The 18,078-nt window shown below is 35.6% G+C and overlaps 1 long non-coding RNA gene across 1 annotated transcript; it reads right to left on the reverse strand.

Moving 5' to 3' along the window:
* Window positions 1-578: 578 nt before the first annotated feature.
* LOC114390505 lies at window positions 579-6,070 on the reverse strand. Its single transcript, XR_003661928.1, has 5 exons — window positions 5,958-6,070; window positions 5,805-5,876; window positions 5,083-5,126; window positions 1,789-2,441; window positions 579-1,100 (listed from the first exon to the last, which is right to left on the reverse strand). It is a non-coding gene; the product is annotated as an uncharacterized LOC114390505 (long non-coding RNA).
* Between the last annotated feature and the right edge of the window lie 12,008 nt (window positions 6,071-18,078).

Genomic DNA, 18,078 nt, shown 5'->3' on the forward strand with positions numbered 1-18,078 from the left:
TTGTGGATGGTATACCTCCAATTGGAATGCCAAAACAAGTATGTGTTGAATCACTACAAGAAAAGGTATTTTTGACGGTAGAAATCCGTTGGTAACCCCGAAAATCCATCGATAATTCAAAATTTCCAACGGACCAAAATTTGTCGGGAAAATGGTCGCAGGAAATTTTAATCAACGAATTTTTGTTGTCCGTTGAAAACATTCTGCCAGTAATTTTCGTAGGAAATATCCGTGGGAAATTACCGACGGATATTTCCGTCCGAAATTTCCCACGGATAATATTCGTCGATAATTTTACACAGAAATTTTCCGTGAGAAATTTATGATGGAAATATCTGTTGAAAAATTCACCGGTAATTCTATTTTATCATGAATTGTTTTTTTTTCATTTTTATTATTTAACATCGATAATTTAGGGATTTTTTTTATTTTATATTATTTAACATCAAAATTTTATTAATAGATAAATGTAACTAACGAAATACTTAAATTCATAAATCCAAAACAAATGGTAAAATAAATTATTCAGTTAAATTGAAAATAACTCTAAAAGAAAAACACAATGTGTAATATGTCAATAATAATTTTATGTTGCTAAGTCAGTAATCAAAATATTCAATGGGAGAGTGTCTCTGCCGGTCATCTGGTTGTTGGTCATTCTGTTGTTGTTGCTAGTCATCTGGTTGGTCATTGTCTTATTGTTGTTGTTGGTCCTGATACTACTGGTGATGTTGTTGATGTTGATGAATAATGTTTTGCGCTTCAGGAGGTAGGAACTGAAGGACAACTAACTGAAATACATGGATCTCCTCCTTTGATTGACGAAGCTCCTCCCTTAGTCGGTTAATCTTCGTTGAATCTTGAGCGTGACTAGAAGACCTTTGTGTATGTTGCATGAAGTTGTTATCTCCACATTTTTAACTACGAGCAACATCTCCAGTACCGTAAAGGCATCTTGTATGCTTTGGTCCCGCAACTGTAACCCAACACCGAGTCTTAAGTCTTTGTTCTTCAGTAGGGTGTAAAGGAGTGATTTGTGATTCACCAACACTTGATGCAAAATCAGACCTAGCTTGAGATAGTCTAACCTAAAATTCTTCCTGTCATTCATAAACAGATATTATTTCATAAATATAATAAACATTTTTTTAAAAAAAAAAAACATGCAAGATAATGGTCTCACATGTGTCTGCCTAGATCTATCATTGACAAATTGACTAGTAACATTTCGTAAATGAGTTTGCTGAAAGACCTCATCTACATATGCAAATTGACCAAGCTCTTTTGACTATTAAAAAACATTATAAAATAAAAATTAAGTGGTAAATTAAACAAGTACAAAGAAGTATGTATTATAATTTTAATGTATATACCAAACGAATGATGTGATCCTGCAAGCTAATAGAACCACTTGTGTGTATACATCCACCCTTTTCAGATGTCCAATTTTTTTTTGCTTGTGCAAACTTGGCACGATACCCAAGTGCATTCCAATGTGATAACAAATTATTCCAAACACAATCTCCAATCCAATATGGTCTTTTATTTTCATTTCAGGCATCCTTAAACATCTCAAAAAATCTACGAGAGGCTTTCAAGTTAAAAGCTTTCTTAATTTCATTCTCTTCCTCAGATCTCCAAACCAATTTTCTCTAAAGTATCACAAAGTTATGAAATTTTACACAATTAGCAAAATACCAATTTAAAAATTTCAAATCAAATAAAACAAATCAACATTACTATCCATTTCAACCATTGAACTAATTCATTAAGACGTGAATAAATTACCTTAAAATACTAGAAAAAAAGTTCATGATGATCTTTTAGAATTGCTCATAGTGTAGGCCATGGGTTAGCAAATTGTTGCCTAATGGACAATGTGATAGCCTTTGCCGCAACCTTAAATGGATGAAACCTAAATAGAAAAAATAATTCATGAAAAAGTAAAAGATCAAATGATGTATCATATATAATGATAATTATTTAAATTTTGTAATACTTATGTTTCATTGATAAGTGTAACCATAAGACAATCATTGAGGGGGGAGGGAGGGTCTTCCATGGCCAAATTCGGAACTTCTTCATCAATAGGCTTGTTTGCTACAACCGGGGATGGGTATGGTGTGCATGTAGGTACTGGAGACGGTCCACGTGCATCAATTAGGGATGAGGATGGTGTTGATGTAGGTACCAGGGACGATCCACATGCACCAATCAGAGATGAATATGGTCTAACTTCAGTTGAAGGTGAAGATGGTGTAGGTGCAACATCCAAAGATCTGATTAGCATAGATATAGTAGATGGGGATATGGTAGATGATGGCAGACTATCTCTAGGTGGTAGTAGTCTAACCATATATCGTTTCTTCTTTCCAATTGTCCCTTTTCCACTAGAGTCATGTGACAGGGGTCAGGGAGGGTCAACACCCCTGATGACATATCTATATATAGAAAAAATAATATTACAAATAATTAATCAAATAGAATATTGGAATGAATTAAAATTAGATAGCTAATAGAATTTCATTTCACACCAAAAATAAAATACACTAATAAAGTGTTAAAGTATTACAACAAAACAAAGATGTCACTAATAACAAACATTATAACTGGCTAACAAACATCAATATCTAATCCTCTTCAAAATTTTAAACTTCAAAGTCATCTTCTAATTCATTGTCTTATTCAATATTATTTGATTCTTCATTCAAATTATTTGATTCTTCTTCTTTTGTCAACAGATTAGTAGGGTATACTTCTTCAACGCCACCTCTTTAAATCTTGCAATCTAGAAATACTTTCAACTTCAACGACTTCATTGACATGTGACATTTCCTCTACTTGGTAAGGCACATCATCTTGTACATTATCGATTTCTATGTAACCCCTTGATTTTGTTTTAATTGCAACACACCAACCACGTTTGTCTCTTCTTATTGCTGGATATGACACATAATACACTTGCCTTACATTATGTGAACTGATGAATGGGTCAAATAAATTATATCTTTTATCCATTTGAATTTCCATAGTGTCATATTTAGGATCAACTCTAGTTCTTCTACCCATAGGATCAAAATAGTGATAATAAAATAATACTACTCACGTAGGATAACTTATAGTATTATACTCTAACTCATATATATGTTGAATTACCCATAAAAATCATTTGTGCCTCCTTCTGTAAGGCCCTTTATGTGAACCCCCCTATTTATTGTTTTCTTCCCCTCAATCCATGCTTAAGTGTGGAATTTGTATCCATTGACAAAGTATATGCGCCATTCTTTAACGTAACTCATAGGACCATACAATAAATCCTTTAAGTGTTGGTTTCTCACATTTATAGGCTCATTTATAACCTACAAATATAAACAACATAAACAATTAAATTTTATTTACAATAAAATAGAAAAATAAAATAAACTATAACATACATACTTGTTCCTTGAACCAATAGAGATGAATTGGAATTTGGAAACTCTAGTTATCATACACACCTTTTATTAAACAATATCACAAAAACAAATTGTATCAAATTCATATGTAATCCAACGATTTTTGCATTTTGGTTATTTTTTTATTTAATTATTATTTTATATAATACTTGCCAATATATAAAGAGACACTGAATTTATAAATATATCGCAACACAAAAAGAAATATAAATAACTAATTTATTTTCCCCTAAATTTTCAATTGTCTCATGAAAAAAAAGGTATTTTCATATTTAGTCACAAATCCAGATGTCTATTATGAACATATGAATTTGTTCTAAAGATTTAAATGACATATTTTCACCCTTATTGTAAGTTTAGAAGCAAAAAAAAAAAAAAAGAAATCTGAAAAAATATTATGTCAACTTTAGTCAAATTGATTTCTTGTCTAAACTATATTTTAGTACATATTTTCACAACAACAAAATTGCCTACACTAGATTGATATCCATATTTACCAAGAGTATTCATTTGAATTTGATGTATCACACAATCTTCTATTTATACATTTTTTAGTTCTATTGCTTGGAGCAAGAGTTGCAGCCTCAGCGCTGCAATTTCCAAAGGTGATGAGGAGATGGCATGGTTAATCTTAGCTTGGGTTAGCACCATAGCAGGGAACCTTTCACTATTAGGATCAGCTGCCAACTTCATAGTTTCTGAACAAGCTCGTCGAGCTCCAAACCTTGGATACACATTAACTTTTTGGACCCATCTAAAAATTGGCCTTCCTTCGATCTACTCTTATAGTCACTATATTGGGTTGACACATAAAATGATAAGAGTTTACTTGAGTCCAAATTGAAGAATCTTATCATAGAAATTTACACAATCAAAAATTAATGTTAACTTTTATTTGTAATGTATTTTAAGCTTGTTAGAAAATATAGTTAGATGAACAATGATTTTTCTCTGTTTTTATTGTTAATGTCATCAAATAAGTATATGATTATGATTGTCCTAGCTAAAAGTTTGTTAGGAATGCTTTGAAATTTCAACAAGTAATGAATGTTGGTTTGGGAGTTATGTGAAATCCTTGGCAACCCACTTTATTTCTTATCCAATTACTTTTGCATGACATTCTTTAGAGAACTACCACACCATTATAACATCATAGATTCCATTTGAGAACTCCTTATTTGAAAGCAGCAGTGGGTTCTAGCTAGGATGTTCCACAAAACCATACCCATCAATCCATTAACTTTTATTATTAAAGAACATTTTATAGTAGACAAACATCACACTGACTTGGTCCATAAGCTTCACTTCTGTCCAACAAACCATAATTACCTTAATATATCCTCAATAAGTCTTCAATTTAACCAAGTTCCACAACTCTTATCCATCCAAGATCATAACCCTAGCCCTTGACATCATAGTTTCCATACTATCCTATTCTAATAAACCATGTAACGGACTCAGGTGAGATGTGTTTAAAGATTCATATAAGCAAATACCAGTAAATGCATATGTTTGAGCTTATGAGCATCTTGTTGAAAAGTTGAACAAGCATAAGACATCATAATATAAATCAAACAAGTAGCATCATAAATACGGGCACACACAAAGAAGAAATCACATAACTGACCTCTTTCAGTGAGTTAATAAAGCTCCACTTTACACTATCTTCACCTTCACAGGGAAGTAATATATTAGTTGGATATCCACTAAAGTGTACCTACAAATAAGAGGCTACAATATTGAATATTGTTGCACGTGGAAATATGATTTTTGTAAGGGCCACTAATTTTGTTTTAATAAATCAGTCCTAATTTCTACAACAACTCTTAATTTTTAATATTATTTGATTCCCCAAATTCAAGAACTTTCTTAGTTTCTTGAATAACAACACCACCAAGCATGTAGAGATGAAGTGGGAGGAAATCCAAAAGGTGGCCTTCATAGAACATAGCGCTACATTCATATGATATTCAAAGAATTTAATTTCTATCCACAGTCTACAAAACATTTCACACCAATATAACTAATGGAATTTTTGGGCTACTTCTTGGCTAACGTTCACTGGAAAGAGAAACCACGCATCTAACAGAGAAGGTAAGGGGAATGAAACCAATTGCTACAACGAGAAACTAAAAAGTGAAAGCTTGCAATAGAAATATACAATGGCCCACAGTATTCATAAAAATTTGTTAGTCTAAGTCTTTTTTCCAACTTTCCATAGCAGTGTATCCTCATAAATTAAAGAACATAAAGCATAGAGAGAAGATGAAAGAAAAATATTCCGAGTGAGAGCTTCGCGTTTCTTCTCCCCAAGCTGAGATAGAAAACAAAGAGAGCAGATTGATTTACCTTTGAAACTGTTGTTTTTGTTCTCCTTGCAGGCAAAGCTTGCCGTTTCTTCTCCTTGTAGGCAGAGCCACTCTTTTCGTCAGCGCAAAACACACAGTCAGCCAATGGGTAAAAAAGAAAAACAAAATTGGAGTCAAGAAAAATATTACAAACCATTACTAGATACAAACGTGAGTCACAGGACGGCGCGGCAGCAGCGAGCCTATGATGGCGGCGTGGGTGGTTGACTGTGTGTGACAGAGGAGTTACTACCAGATACAAATGTGAGTGGCAGAAGGCTAGTGTTGAGTTCCTTTTGTTTGGATAAAATTTTAAATTTCGAGATGCATATTTCGTCAGCAAAATCCATCAAATTTTTTTAAATTTTTGACAAAATAAAATCTGTGGGTAAAAATCTGTCGATAATTGATACTTTCCTTCAAATAAATTATCTGCCGTTAATTCAAAAATTTCCGACAGATAATAATCCTTCGATAGATTCCATCGGTAATTCAAATACTTCTGACGGAATACATTTCATGGGAAATATTTCATCGATAATAATGATTTTTCTTGTAATGAATGTTGTGAGTCCAAACAACCATGAAACTCCTTCAAGTCAGATCTAAAGAGAATCCCGAAGTGATATTTCCATGTGTGTGGCCCCTTTGAAGTGAAATCATTGGGAGGTAACAACTACTTTGTTTCTTTTGTCGATGAGTTTACTAGAAAATATGGATTTATCTTATCAATAAGAAGAGTGAAGCGTTTGAGATCTTTAAGAAATTCAAACTACAGGTCGAAAAACAAGGTGGGAAAGTAATTAAGGTTCTTAGAACAAATGGAGAATACAATTCACATGAATTTTAGAAATTTTGTGGTGATGAAGGTAAAACTCATGAAGTGGCAGCCCCTTACACACCTCAACATAATGGTGTTGCTGAGAAAAGAAATATGACATTTCGGAACTTGGGCAGAAGCATGATGAAAGGGAAGAAAATGCCTTATTACTTTTGGGGAAGCGGTATCTACTACTAACTGTATTTTGAACAAAATTCCAACAAAAGGCTTAAGGGAATCACACCTAAAGAAGCTTGGTCAGGGAACAAGCCTGGTGTAAGTCACTTTCGAATAAGCATGTACCTAAACAAACTAGAAGAAAATTGAATGATTGTGATGAACAAATGGTGTTTCTTTGATATCATCCAATTGGGGCTTACAAGTTGTAAGATCCAAAAGTGAGGAAGATTGTAATAAGTAGAGATGTCAAAGTGAATGAAAAAAGTGCTAGAAATAGGAAACAAATGCGGCCAAAAGCATTGAAAGGAGTGTGGTTGTGAACCTTGAAGTGGATCAAAATAAGGAGAGTTGTGAAGAAAGTGGAAATTGTAACACCTTGGAAAAAAATTACAATTTAGACTAGTAGAGAAAACTCTTTGTCGTATCATTTGTGCATGTGTGAATTTAATTTCAATAATTGTATGTTTTAATCATAGATTTTAGTGCTAAGTATGTGTGTGTGTGCGCTGTTAGTCAGTGAATACGACTAACTTTTGTGTATAAAACTTGTGTATATTGTATCAAAATCCTCCAATTTATAGTTGTTTTGTAATATTATAAGTACTTTCTGTTAAATATAGGTAATAGATAATTTATATTATTTTTGTGTGTTTAATAATCAATTTCTCTCAATTTCAGGTTAATTAGGCAAATTGGCAAAAGTGTTGTTTTCACCTTCTCGCTAAGCCAATCTGCTGGCTTAGCGAGCATTCGCTAAGCGCGACACTCAGTGGCTAAGCGCGAGGAAGAATCCAGAAGAAAATGAGCTGTCAGGTTCGCTAAGTGCACCGCTCCAGGTCATCAAGCGCACTGCTTTAGCTCATCCGCTAAGTGAGAGAAGCGCGCTAAGCCAAAATCCACTTATGCGCGCTAAGTGATTCAAATTTGCGCTAAGCGCGTGAGCACGGACCAACCCACCTATTTGAGCTTGAAATCAAATTTTTTTAGGGAGTTTGGCATTTTTCTTCTTCAGAAGCCTCTGCATGCACGAGAATCGGGTCTTGGCTTGAAGCTTTTGCATGTTTAGGAAGTGCTAGAGAGAGAAAGGTCCAAATTCCAAAGAGTTCTGAGAGATTTTGTTGTGTGAAGATCTTCAGAGACAAGAACTCGAAGCGGAAACCGTTTTGAGAGCTTGAGATGAGTTTGTGAGTGATTGTGAGATCCTAGAGGTGAAGGAGACATCCTCACCACTTGTATTTTTGCAATCTTTCATCTTGTTCTTCTCTGTGTTCTAAAGGAGGTTTCCAGACTATGGAAAGCTAAATCCTCTGTTGGATCTTCCCTGTAGGTACCTGATGTAAATATACTTCTATCTATGTAATGATGTGTTGTGTGTTCTTTGTGCTATCTGCTTTTCATTCTAGCATGCCTTTACCTTGATCACGTAGATGCATGCTTTGTTAGGGTCATTCAACAGTGGAAACTGGTCTGATTCTAAAGTCCTTGATAGTACGGGGCTAAGTTGTTGTACTGTCACGAGGAATCGGGGTACAAGAACTTAGTTGTGTGTGTGTGTCTTAATGCGATCCTAGTTGAGTTTAGTCTTACAAGAGGAATCTGCGAACGAGGCTTGATCAGGATTAGGCTAGGCTATCATGAGGAATCGGGGTCTAGCAGTCCAAGAGACAACATAGGAATACATGGGCATTGTTAAATAGAGAACATCCATTTTAGCATCAGGAACCTATTAGGAAGACCAACGCGTTCTCTACTTGTTTTTACACAACATTTCTCTTCCGTGATTTTCTTTCTTTTTGAATAGATAGTTTACATACCTATTCATAACCACAATCATCTTTTCATACCAGACACCTATTTACCGAAATAGCTTGCCAGATAACACAAGTTCCCTGAGAGTTCGATACTCGGTTCTTACTGTTTTATACTACTTGTGCGATCCGGTACACTTGTCAGCCGCGAACAAGTTTTTGGCGTTGTTGCCGGGGAACTTCTTTTTATTTGGGAAGTTAGCTCGTTTTTTATTTGTCTTTTCTTTATTTTTTATTCTTTTATTGTTCCTGTAGCTACTCCTATACTTTTCAGAAGAGGAGGAAGTTCAGACACAGGACACACAGAACCAATCGCAGGACTTTTAAATTCCTATTGATTTTTTGTGCTTTTTGATTTATTAGTATAATTGTGGTGTTAGTACATTATTTACTTTTTATTAGTTTTGTGCATGAGTAGTGTAGTTGCTCATCCTGAAGCATCTGGAACAGTTTAACGTAACTTTTGTTGGTATGGTAGTGAAATAGTTTATTTATTTTGAGATATGTGTTTCCTTTCATGAATTTGAACGAATATGCATGTTGAACAAAGAAAGAACAATTGTATGAACTTACAGTAGAATTGTTAGTCAATAGATAGACTGATTGTGAAAGAAAAGCTTGAACCAAAAACTGGTGAGAGTGTGACCTTACTCTGTGAGTGAACGGCTAACTGTGAGTAATGATCTTTGCATAAATCTCTAAATTCTAGAATGATATGTATAACTTAGAACATGATGAAGGCCATGATTTGTATAGACATAAGCTCTTTTGACCAAATAGCTCACCTTCAATGACAACTATATCTTTTGCTCATTCTATAAGCTGAATGAATTTTGTCATGAATTGAACCCTAAACTTAAATGATTATCTCCTAATACCTTGTTTAGATTCTAGGAGAGCATATGGTTCAAGGAAAATTTACTCTAAATTTGGGGGAGGAAAGTCAATTAGAATGAAAAGAAAAAGGTTAAGCATTAGCACACACAACAAATAAGTTGTATGTTAAAAAAAAGGGAAGAAGAAAAGAATAAGTGTGATGTGTCAATAAGGTCAAAAGCGACTTAAGAAAATATATATATATATATATATATATATATATATATATATATATATATATAGTGAGAAGGCTACTTGTATGATACAAGAAAAGATCATTGGGATAAGTCTAGGACTTGTGCTATCTTAGAATCTAAACCTTTGAATCCTAGAAAAACCAATGAATTTTTGTAGCCAAACCTCACTACAAGCCTGAGAAAGTCCTTCTGATTCTATTTATACCTTTCTGACATGATGGCATGAGATGAAATGCAAAGATTGGCCCTCCTGTTAGTTGTTATCAATGAATAGCTTAAACACTTGTGCTTGAGTGAAACAGTAGCTGTGAGACTGTGGTTTGAGCTACTTTCCTTGATATCTGTCTTGTGATTAACAACATCTAACTGTATAGTTCACATTTTGTTCTCCTCTTTGTCTAGCTGCATATTCTGTGAAAACAACACATTGCTTCATCCTTCACATCATGCAATCAATAAATTTTAAATGCATACACCATTGTACATGAACACTGCATGTTTTTACCACTTGAGAACAAGTGAGCTGTTCTCTTTTGCTTGAGGACAAGAAAAACTATAAATTTGGGGGAGTTGTTAGTCGGTGAAAATGACTAACTTTTGTGTATAAAACTTGTGTATATTGTATCAAAATCCTCTAATTTATAATTTTTTGTAATATTATAAGCACTTTATGTTAAATATAGGTAATAGATAATTAATACTTTTTTTGTGTGTTTAATAATCAATTTCTGTCAATTTTAGGTTAATTAGGCAAATTGGAAAAAGTGTTGTTTTCACCTTCTCGCTAAGCCAATCTTCTGGCTTAGCGAGCATTCGCTAAGCGCAACACTCAGTGCTTAAGCGCGAGGAAGAATCCAGAAGAAGATGAGTTGTTAGGTTCGCTAAGTGCATCGCTCCAGGTCCTCAAGCGCACCGCTTTAGCACATGTGCTAAGCGAGAGAAGCGCGCAAATCCAAAATCCACTTATCCGCGCTAAGCGATTCAGATTTGTGCTAAGTGCGCGAGCACGAACCAACCCACCTATTTATGCTTGAAATCAGATTTTTTAAGGGAGTTTGGCAATTTTCTACTTCAGAAGCCTCTGCATGCACGAGAATCGGGTCTTGGCTTGAAGCTTTTGCATGTTTAGGAAGTGCTAGAGAGAGAAAGGTCCAAATTCCAGAGAGTTCTGAGAGATTTTGTTGTGTGAAGATCTTCAGAGACAAGAACTCGAAGCGGAAGCCGTTTTGAGAGCTTGAGATGAGTTTGTGAGTGATTGTGAGATCCTAGAGGTGAAGGAGACATCCTCACCACTTGTATTTTTGCAATCTTTCATCTTGTTCTTCTCTGTGTTCTAAAGGAGGTTTCCAGACTATGGAAAGCTAAATCCTCTGTTGGATCTTCCCTGTAGGTACCTGATGTAAATATACTTCTATCTATGTAATGATGTGTTGTGTGTTCTTTGTGCTATCTGCTTTTCATTCTAGCATGCCTTTACCTTGATCACGTAGATGCATGCTTTGTTAGGGTCATTCAACAGTGGAAACTGGTCTGATTCTAAAGTCCTTGATAGTACGGGGCTAAGTTGTTGTACTGTCACGAGGAATCGGGGTACAAGAACTTAGTTGTGTGTGTGTGTCTTAATGCGATCCTAGTTGAGTTTAGTCTTACAAGAGGAATCTGCGAACGAGGCTTGATCATGATTAGGCTAGGCTATCATGAGGAATCGGGGTCTAGCAGTCCAGGAGACAACATAGGAATACATGGGCATTGTTAAATAGAGAACATCCGTTTTAGCATCAGGAACCTATTAGGAAGACCAACGCGTTCTCTACTTGTTTTTACACAACATTTCTCTTCCGTGATTTTCTTTCTTTTTGAATAGATAGTTTACATACCTATTCATAACCACAATCATCTTTTCATACCAGACACCTATTTATTGAAATAGCTTGCCAGGTAACACAAGTTCCTCGCGAGTTCGATACTCGGTTCTTACCGTTTTATACTACTTGTGCGATCCGGTACACTTGCCGGTTGCGAACAAGTTGTTGGAGTTGTTATTCGTTAAAAAATACTAACTTTTGTGTATAAAACTTGTGTATATTGTATCAAAATCCTCCAATTTATAGTTGTTTTGTAATATTATAAGTACTTTCTGTTAAATATAGGTAATAGATAATTTATACTTTTTTGTGTGTTTAATAATCAATTTCTCTCAATTTTAGGTTAATTAGGCAAATTGGAAAAAGTGTTGTTTTCACCTTCTCGCTAAGCCAATCTGCTAGCTTAGCGAGCATTCGCTAAGCGCGACACTCAGTGGCTAAGTGCAAGGAAGAATCTAGAAGAAGATGAGCTGTCAGGTTCGCTGAGTGCACCGCTCCAGGTCATCAAGTGCACTGCTTCAGCTCATCCGCTAAGCGAGAGAAGCGCGCTAAGCCGAAATCCACTTATGCGTGCTAAGCGATTTAGATTTGCGCTAAGCGCGCGAGCACGGACCAACCGACCTATTTAAGCTTGATATCAGATTTTTTGAGGGAGTTTGGCATTTTTCTTTTTCAGAAGCCTCTGCGTGCACGAGAATCGGGTCTTGGCTTGAAGCTTTTGCATGTGTAGGAAGTTATAGAGAGAGAAAGGTCCAAGTTCCCGAGAGTTCTGAAAGACTTTGTTGTGTGAAGATCTGCAGAGACGAGAGCTCAATGCGAAAGCCATTCTAAGAGCTTTAGATGAGTTTGTGAGTGACTGTGAGATCCTAGAGGTGAAGGAGACATCCTCACCACTTGTATTTTTTCAATCTTTCACCTTGTTCTTCTCTGTGTTGTAAAGGAGGTTTCCAGACTATGGAAAGCTAAATCCTCTATTGGATCTTCCCTGTAGGTACCTGATGTAAGCTCCATTGGAGCTTGTAGGCCTAGGATCTTCTTCATCAATGGATTCCTTTGCTTATTGGAAGATGAATGGCAGCAGAATGGAGAAGGAATAGAGAAAGGAGACGCCACTTCAAGGAGAAGATGCGTCTAGAAGAAGCTCACCACCATAGGAGACCATGGGTAAGAGCTTGGAGGAAGAAGGAGATGAATGAAGGGAGAGGAAGAGAAGAGCACGAAATTTTTTGTTCTAAAAGAGCTATGAAATCTGAAGTTTAATTTTCAAATGCTCAAAGTTGAAAAAATGCACACACATAGTCTCTATTTATAGCCTAAGTGTCACACAAAATTGGAGGGAAATTTGAATTTCTATTCAAATTTCACTTGAATTTTAAATTGAATTTGTGGAGCCAAATTTTGGAGCCAAAATTTCACTTATTATGATTAGTGAATTTTAGCTATGGTTCAGTCCACAAATCCAAGATTCTCCACTAAGTGTGCTTAGGTGTCATGAGGTATGTAAAGCATGAAGGACATGCACAAAGTGTGACTATATGATGTGGTAATGGGGTGTAGCAAGCAAATGCTCACCTCCCCCTCTAAAATTTAATTGGATTGGGCTTCTCCCAATTCAATTAAATTTATTTCCCACCACGCACATCAAATATTCACTTAGTGCATGTGAAATTACAAAACTACCCCTAATACAAAAACTAGTCTAGGTGCCCTAAAATACAAGGGCTGAAAAATCCTACAATTCTAGGGTACCCTACCTACATTATGGAGCCCTAAATACAAGGCCCAAAAATAATGAAACCTTAATCTAATATGTACAAAGATAAGTGGGCTCATACTTAGCCCATGTGCCCGAAATCTACCCTAAGGGTCATGAGAACCCTAGGGTTTTCTCTTGCATCTCTAGCCCAATCTACTTGGACTCTTTTATCCAATGCCCTTGCGGGGTAGGATTGCATCATTCCCTCCCCCTTGGAAAGGATTTGACCTCAAATCCCGAGGTTTTTGAAACTCTTGGCTATTTTTCTCAACACCTGTAAAAAGAACAAAAACATATGTATTAGTGGTGTTTGGTATGTTGAAGTAAGGTAAGGTCTGAAAACCCATTTCTTGGGCATCTTCCCATGAAGGAACATTGTTCCTCACCAACTGAATGAGTGGTGCTACAAGTATACAAAAATATGGGACAAACCTTTTGTAAAAGTTTGTTAAGTCATGGAAGCCCCAAATTTTTCTTATACTTGGTGAAGTGGGCCACTCAAGAATGACCTTTATTCTCTTAGGGTTCATGGGAACCCCTTGATCACTATTTAAAAAATTAAGAAAAATAATGCAATAAGACATACCTTTTTTCTATATTTTCATGTTGATTATTCCTACCAAAAAGTATGACAAACCTAAGGTGTCACATATAAGTACATAAGTTTGTATTGAAACTAAAATTAAGAACAAACCTACCTAATGAGTCCCTATGTACACAAATCATGAAAATGTTGGGTGCATGAGTGATTTTATAAAAGAGGGTTGCACCACTCAAAACATTCATCATACCTCCTATTTTAGGAATTTGATGCCTAATAATACCTACTTTGGGCACCAACAAAGCACAAGGATTTAAGCTCTTGCGAACCAAACTCTCATCCAACAACTCCTTTACTTGAGGAATAAACTCAAGCCTAAGAGGTGTGGCAATGCTAACAAGTGTCTTTTTACAAAGGAGAAAATATTGAGGTTGTCTAAGAGGGGAAATTTCTTTAATATTTGTCTTTATTTCAAAATGTCTTTCCTTCTTACCTAACCTCTTGGAGGAGACACTTACCTCCTTACACTCCTCCTTAACCATTAAAGGTTGTTCTTCTTCTTGGGGATAGATTTCTTCACTAGATTCTTTCCCTTTTGCTTCTTCACTTTCACTAGAGAAAGGTGAAGTAGTAGCCTCATCTTGGCTACTATAATTGTCTTGGCCCCTCATAATCATGGTTTTCGTGGTGGGGCATTGAGAAGTAATGTGTCATCTTCCAAGACATTTAAAGCACTTCATAGAGCTAGTCTTCTCTTGCATACTAGCCTTAAGGGGTTGCTTTTCTATTGTCTTCCCCTTATCATCTTTGGTCTTAGAAGGAGTCACCCCTAAGATGCCTTGACCTTGGTCTTTCTTTGGATAAGAGTGAGAGCCATAAGATTTTGAAGTAGACTTCCTTTTAAGTTGTTGCTCTACCCTTATTTCCCAATCTAAGTTAGCCTCTACATTGTCCTTCCCATGGAAGTATGAGAGGTTAATGTTAGCCTATTGAGGCTTTCTTTCCTTTTCTCTCCTATGGGAGTAAGGTCTAAGATGTGACCTATGCCTTCCTTCATAATAGTCACGAAGTTCTTCACTTAGGCTCTTGCAAGAGTTATGACTACTATAAGAGGCATGCTTTTCTTTTTTTAACTCTTTTAGTAGTTTCCTTCTTTCTTCCTCTCTTTCATCTTGACTTATTTCTTCCACTCTTTTTTTTCCTTTTTCTTTTCTGTCTTGTTTTTCTTTCCACAACTTAAGGGATTTCAACTCATCTAATATCTTATACAAGGGGTCCTTAGGAGTAGAACCCTCACCATTAACACTAGATGAAGAATGAAGACTCATGTTGGTTCCTAAGTTGTGGTTCTTTCTTGTTGGGGGTTTGAAAACAAAAGGTCTAAGAAACTATGGTTGAAACTAGCCAAAATAAACAGTAAAAGAGGTGTGAAAGACAAGGTAAAAACTAATTGGTAAAAGGCAAGCTATCAAGGTGGTTTGACAATGCAAGGTAAAGGAAATAAGCTATGAAAGTAAGCAAGAAATTAAAGTGCAAGAAATGCAAACTAGGCGGATCCTAAGAGTGTTTGGATGACCACATTTAAGGTTCCCAACAAAACACTCACTATCCTAAGGGAAAATTGCCTAAAATTATTACACACAAATGGAAGTAGGGTGGCCTATTTTAGGCTCCCAACTTACTTCCAATGAAAGGCCTTTTTGTTACAAAGTTTGAAAGTAAAGAAAATTTCCAATTACAAAATTACAAAAAAAAGTCCTCAATTTTGGTGGCTATTCTCTCTTTTGTGTTTCACTCAATTTGGAGTGCTTCTTATTCCAATAGCTCTTAAGGTGGTTGTGATGGTAGCTTGCTTGTGGAGCTTGTATGGAGGCTGGATCTTTGAGCTTCATTGAGGTCCTTCCATGGTGATTTTACACCATGGAGATGCAACGGAAGGCAAAGGAGAAGAGGAGAGGGGAGGCACCATCCACTAGGGAATAAGCCAAGGAAGAAGGAGCTTTACCACCAAGAATTGCCTTGGATAAGAAGCTTGAAAATGATGCTTTAATGGAGGAAAAGAAAGAGAGAAGGGGGGAGCACAAAATTGAAGGAATAAAAGAGGAAGAGAAGTGGAACTTTGAAGTGTGTCTCATAAGACTTTCATTCATCAAAGTTACAACAAGTGTTACACATGCTTCTATTTATATACTAGGTAGCTTCCTTGAGAAGCTTTCTTAAGAAAACTTACTTGAGAAGCTTCTTTGAGAAAACTTCCTTGAGAAGCTAGAGCTTAGCTACTCACACCCATCTAAAAACTAAGCTCACCTCCTTGAGAAGCTTCCTTGAGAAGCTAGAGCTTAGCTACACACACCCCTCTAATAACTAAGCTCACGTCCTTGAGAAGAGAAGCTAGAGCTTAGCTACACACCCCTATAATAGCTAAGCTCACCCCCATGACAAAATACATGAAAATACAAAAAAAAAGTCCCTACTACAAAGACTACTCAAAATGCCCTGAAATACAAGGCTAAAACCCTATACTACTAGAATGGCCAAAATACAAGGCCTAAAAGAAGAAAAAAAAAAACCTATTCTAATATTTACAAAGAAGAGTGGACCCAACCTTGACCCATGGGCTCAAAAATCTACCCTAAGGTTTATGAGAATCCTAAGGCCTTCTTTATCAGCTCTAGCCCAATCCTCTTGGAGCCTCTTGCTCATGGCTCTGGTAACTGGTCCTTTCCTGGGGAGGATTGCATCAGGTTGGCCTCTTGCTTCTTGACTCAAATTCTTCAAGGGATAACACCAATCCTCCTTTCCAATTCCCTATATGGAAACTCACAAACAAGGAAACAAAGAGACAAGCAATAACCAAAGACCAAAAATGAGATGAAAGCTAAACCAATAGAGTTTTAACAAGACAAATTTCCAAGGATGATTCAACAATTAAAGCAATGAAAAGAATATAAAAGCAAGCTAGGACTCAAAGACAAACTTAGAATGGCTCTAGAGTAGAGTAAAAAAAATAAAAAAAAGACTCAAGAAACCTCTAGTTTTGGCACTTGTTTTCTCACTAATTTTAAATTTAAATTTCACAACTAAGATTGGTATAAAATAGGCACCAATTATAGAACAAATTTTGTAGAAGCAAAGCTTCATGGTGAATCAAAAGGTGATTCAAAGGTGTTTTGATGATAACAATGATAACAAAAGATGATGACAAAAGAGATGACAAAAAGCTCAAAGATCAATCAAAGAACAACTCAAGTGAATCAAAGATCAATCAAGAACAATTCAAGAGTTCAAAATAAGAATCAAGGCTCAAGAAGAAAGTTTCGAGTCAAGAATCAAGATTCAAGGCTCAAGATCTCAAGAATCAAGATCAAGATTCACGACTCAAGATTCAAGAATCAAGAGAAGGCTTAATCAAGATAAGTATGAAAAGTTTCTCTCAAAAATTGAGTAGCACATGATTTCTCTCAAAACATGTTTACCAAAGAGTTTTTACTCTCTGGTAATCGATTACCAGATTGTTGTAATCGATTACCAGTAGCAAAATTGTTTTGAAAAAGTTTTCAAATTGAATTTACAACGTTCCAATTAATTTCAAGAAGCTGTAATCGATTACAATGTTTTGGTAATCGATTACCAGTGCCTTTGAACGTTGAAATTCTAATTCAAATATGAAGAGTCACATACTTTCACATAAAAGCTTTGTGTAATCGATTACACTGATTTGGTAATCGATTACCAGTGTTTGTTTCTGAATAAATCAAAAGATGTAACTCTTCAAATGGTTTTTGACTTTTTCAAATTGGTTTTATGTTTTTCTAAAAGTTATAACTCTTCTAAATGGTTGTCTTGACCAGACATGAAGAGTCTATAAAAGCAAGGCTTTGTTTTGCATTTCAATCAATCTTGAATACTTTTCCAATCAATTTCTTACAATCCTTTACAAGCCTTGAATCTCTTTGAACTTCTTCTTCTTCTTTGTACCAAAAGCTTTCTGAAGTTTTCTGGTTTTCCAAACCTTGAAAACTTATGCTATTCATCTTTTAATTCTCTTCTCCCTTTGCCAAAAAGAATTCGCCAAGGACTAACCGCCTGAATTCATTTTGTGTCTCTCTTCTCCTTTTTCCAAAAGAACAAAGGACTAACCGCCTGAATTCTTTTGTGTCTCCCTTCTCCCTTGTCAAAGAATTTAAAACGACACAGTCTGAGAATTCTTTTGATTCTTCCCATTCCCTTAT

The sequence above is a fragment of the Glycine soja genome, chromosome 16 (genome assembly GCF_004193775.1).
Source record: "Glycine soja cultivar W05 chromosome 16, ASM419377v2, whole genome shotgun sequence".
In the NCBI taxonomy this organism is placed as follows: Eukaryota; Viridiplantae; Streptophyta; class Magnoliopsida; order Fabales; family Fabaceae; genus Glycine; species Glycine soja.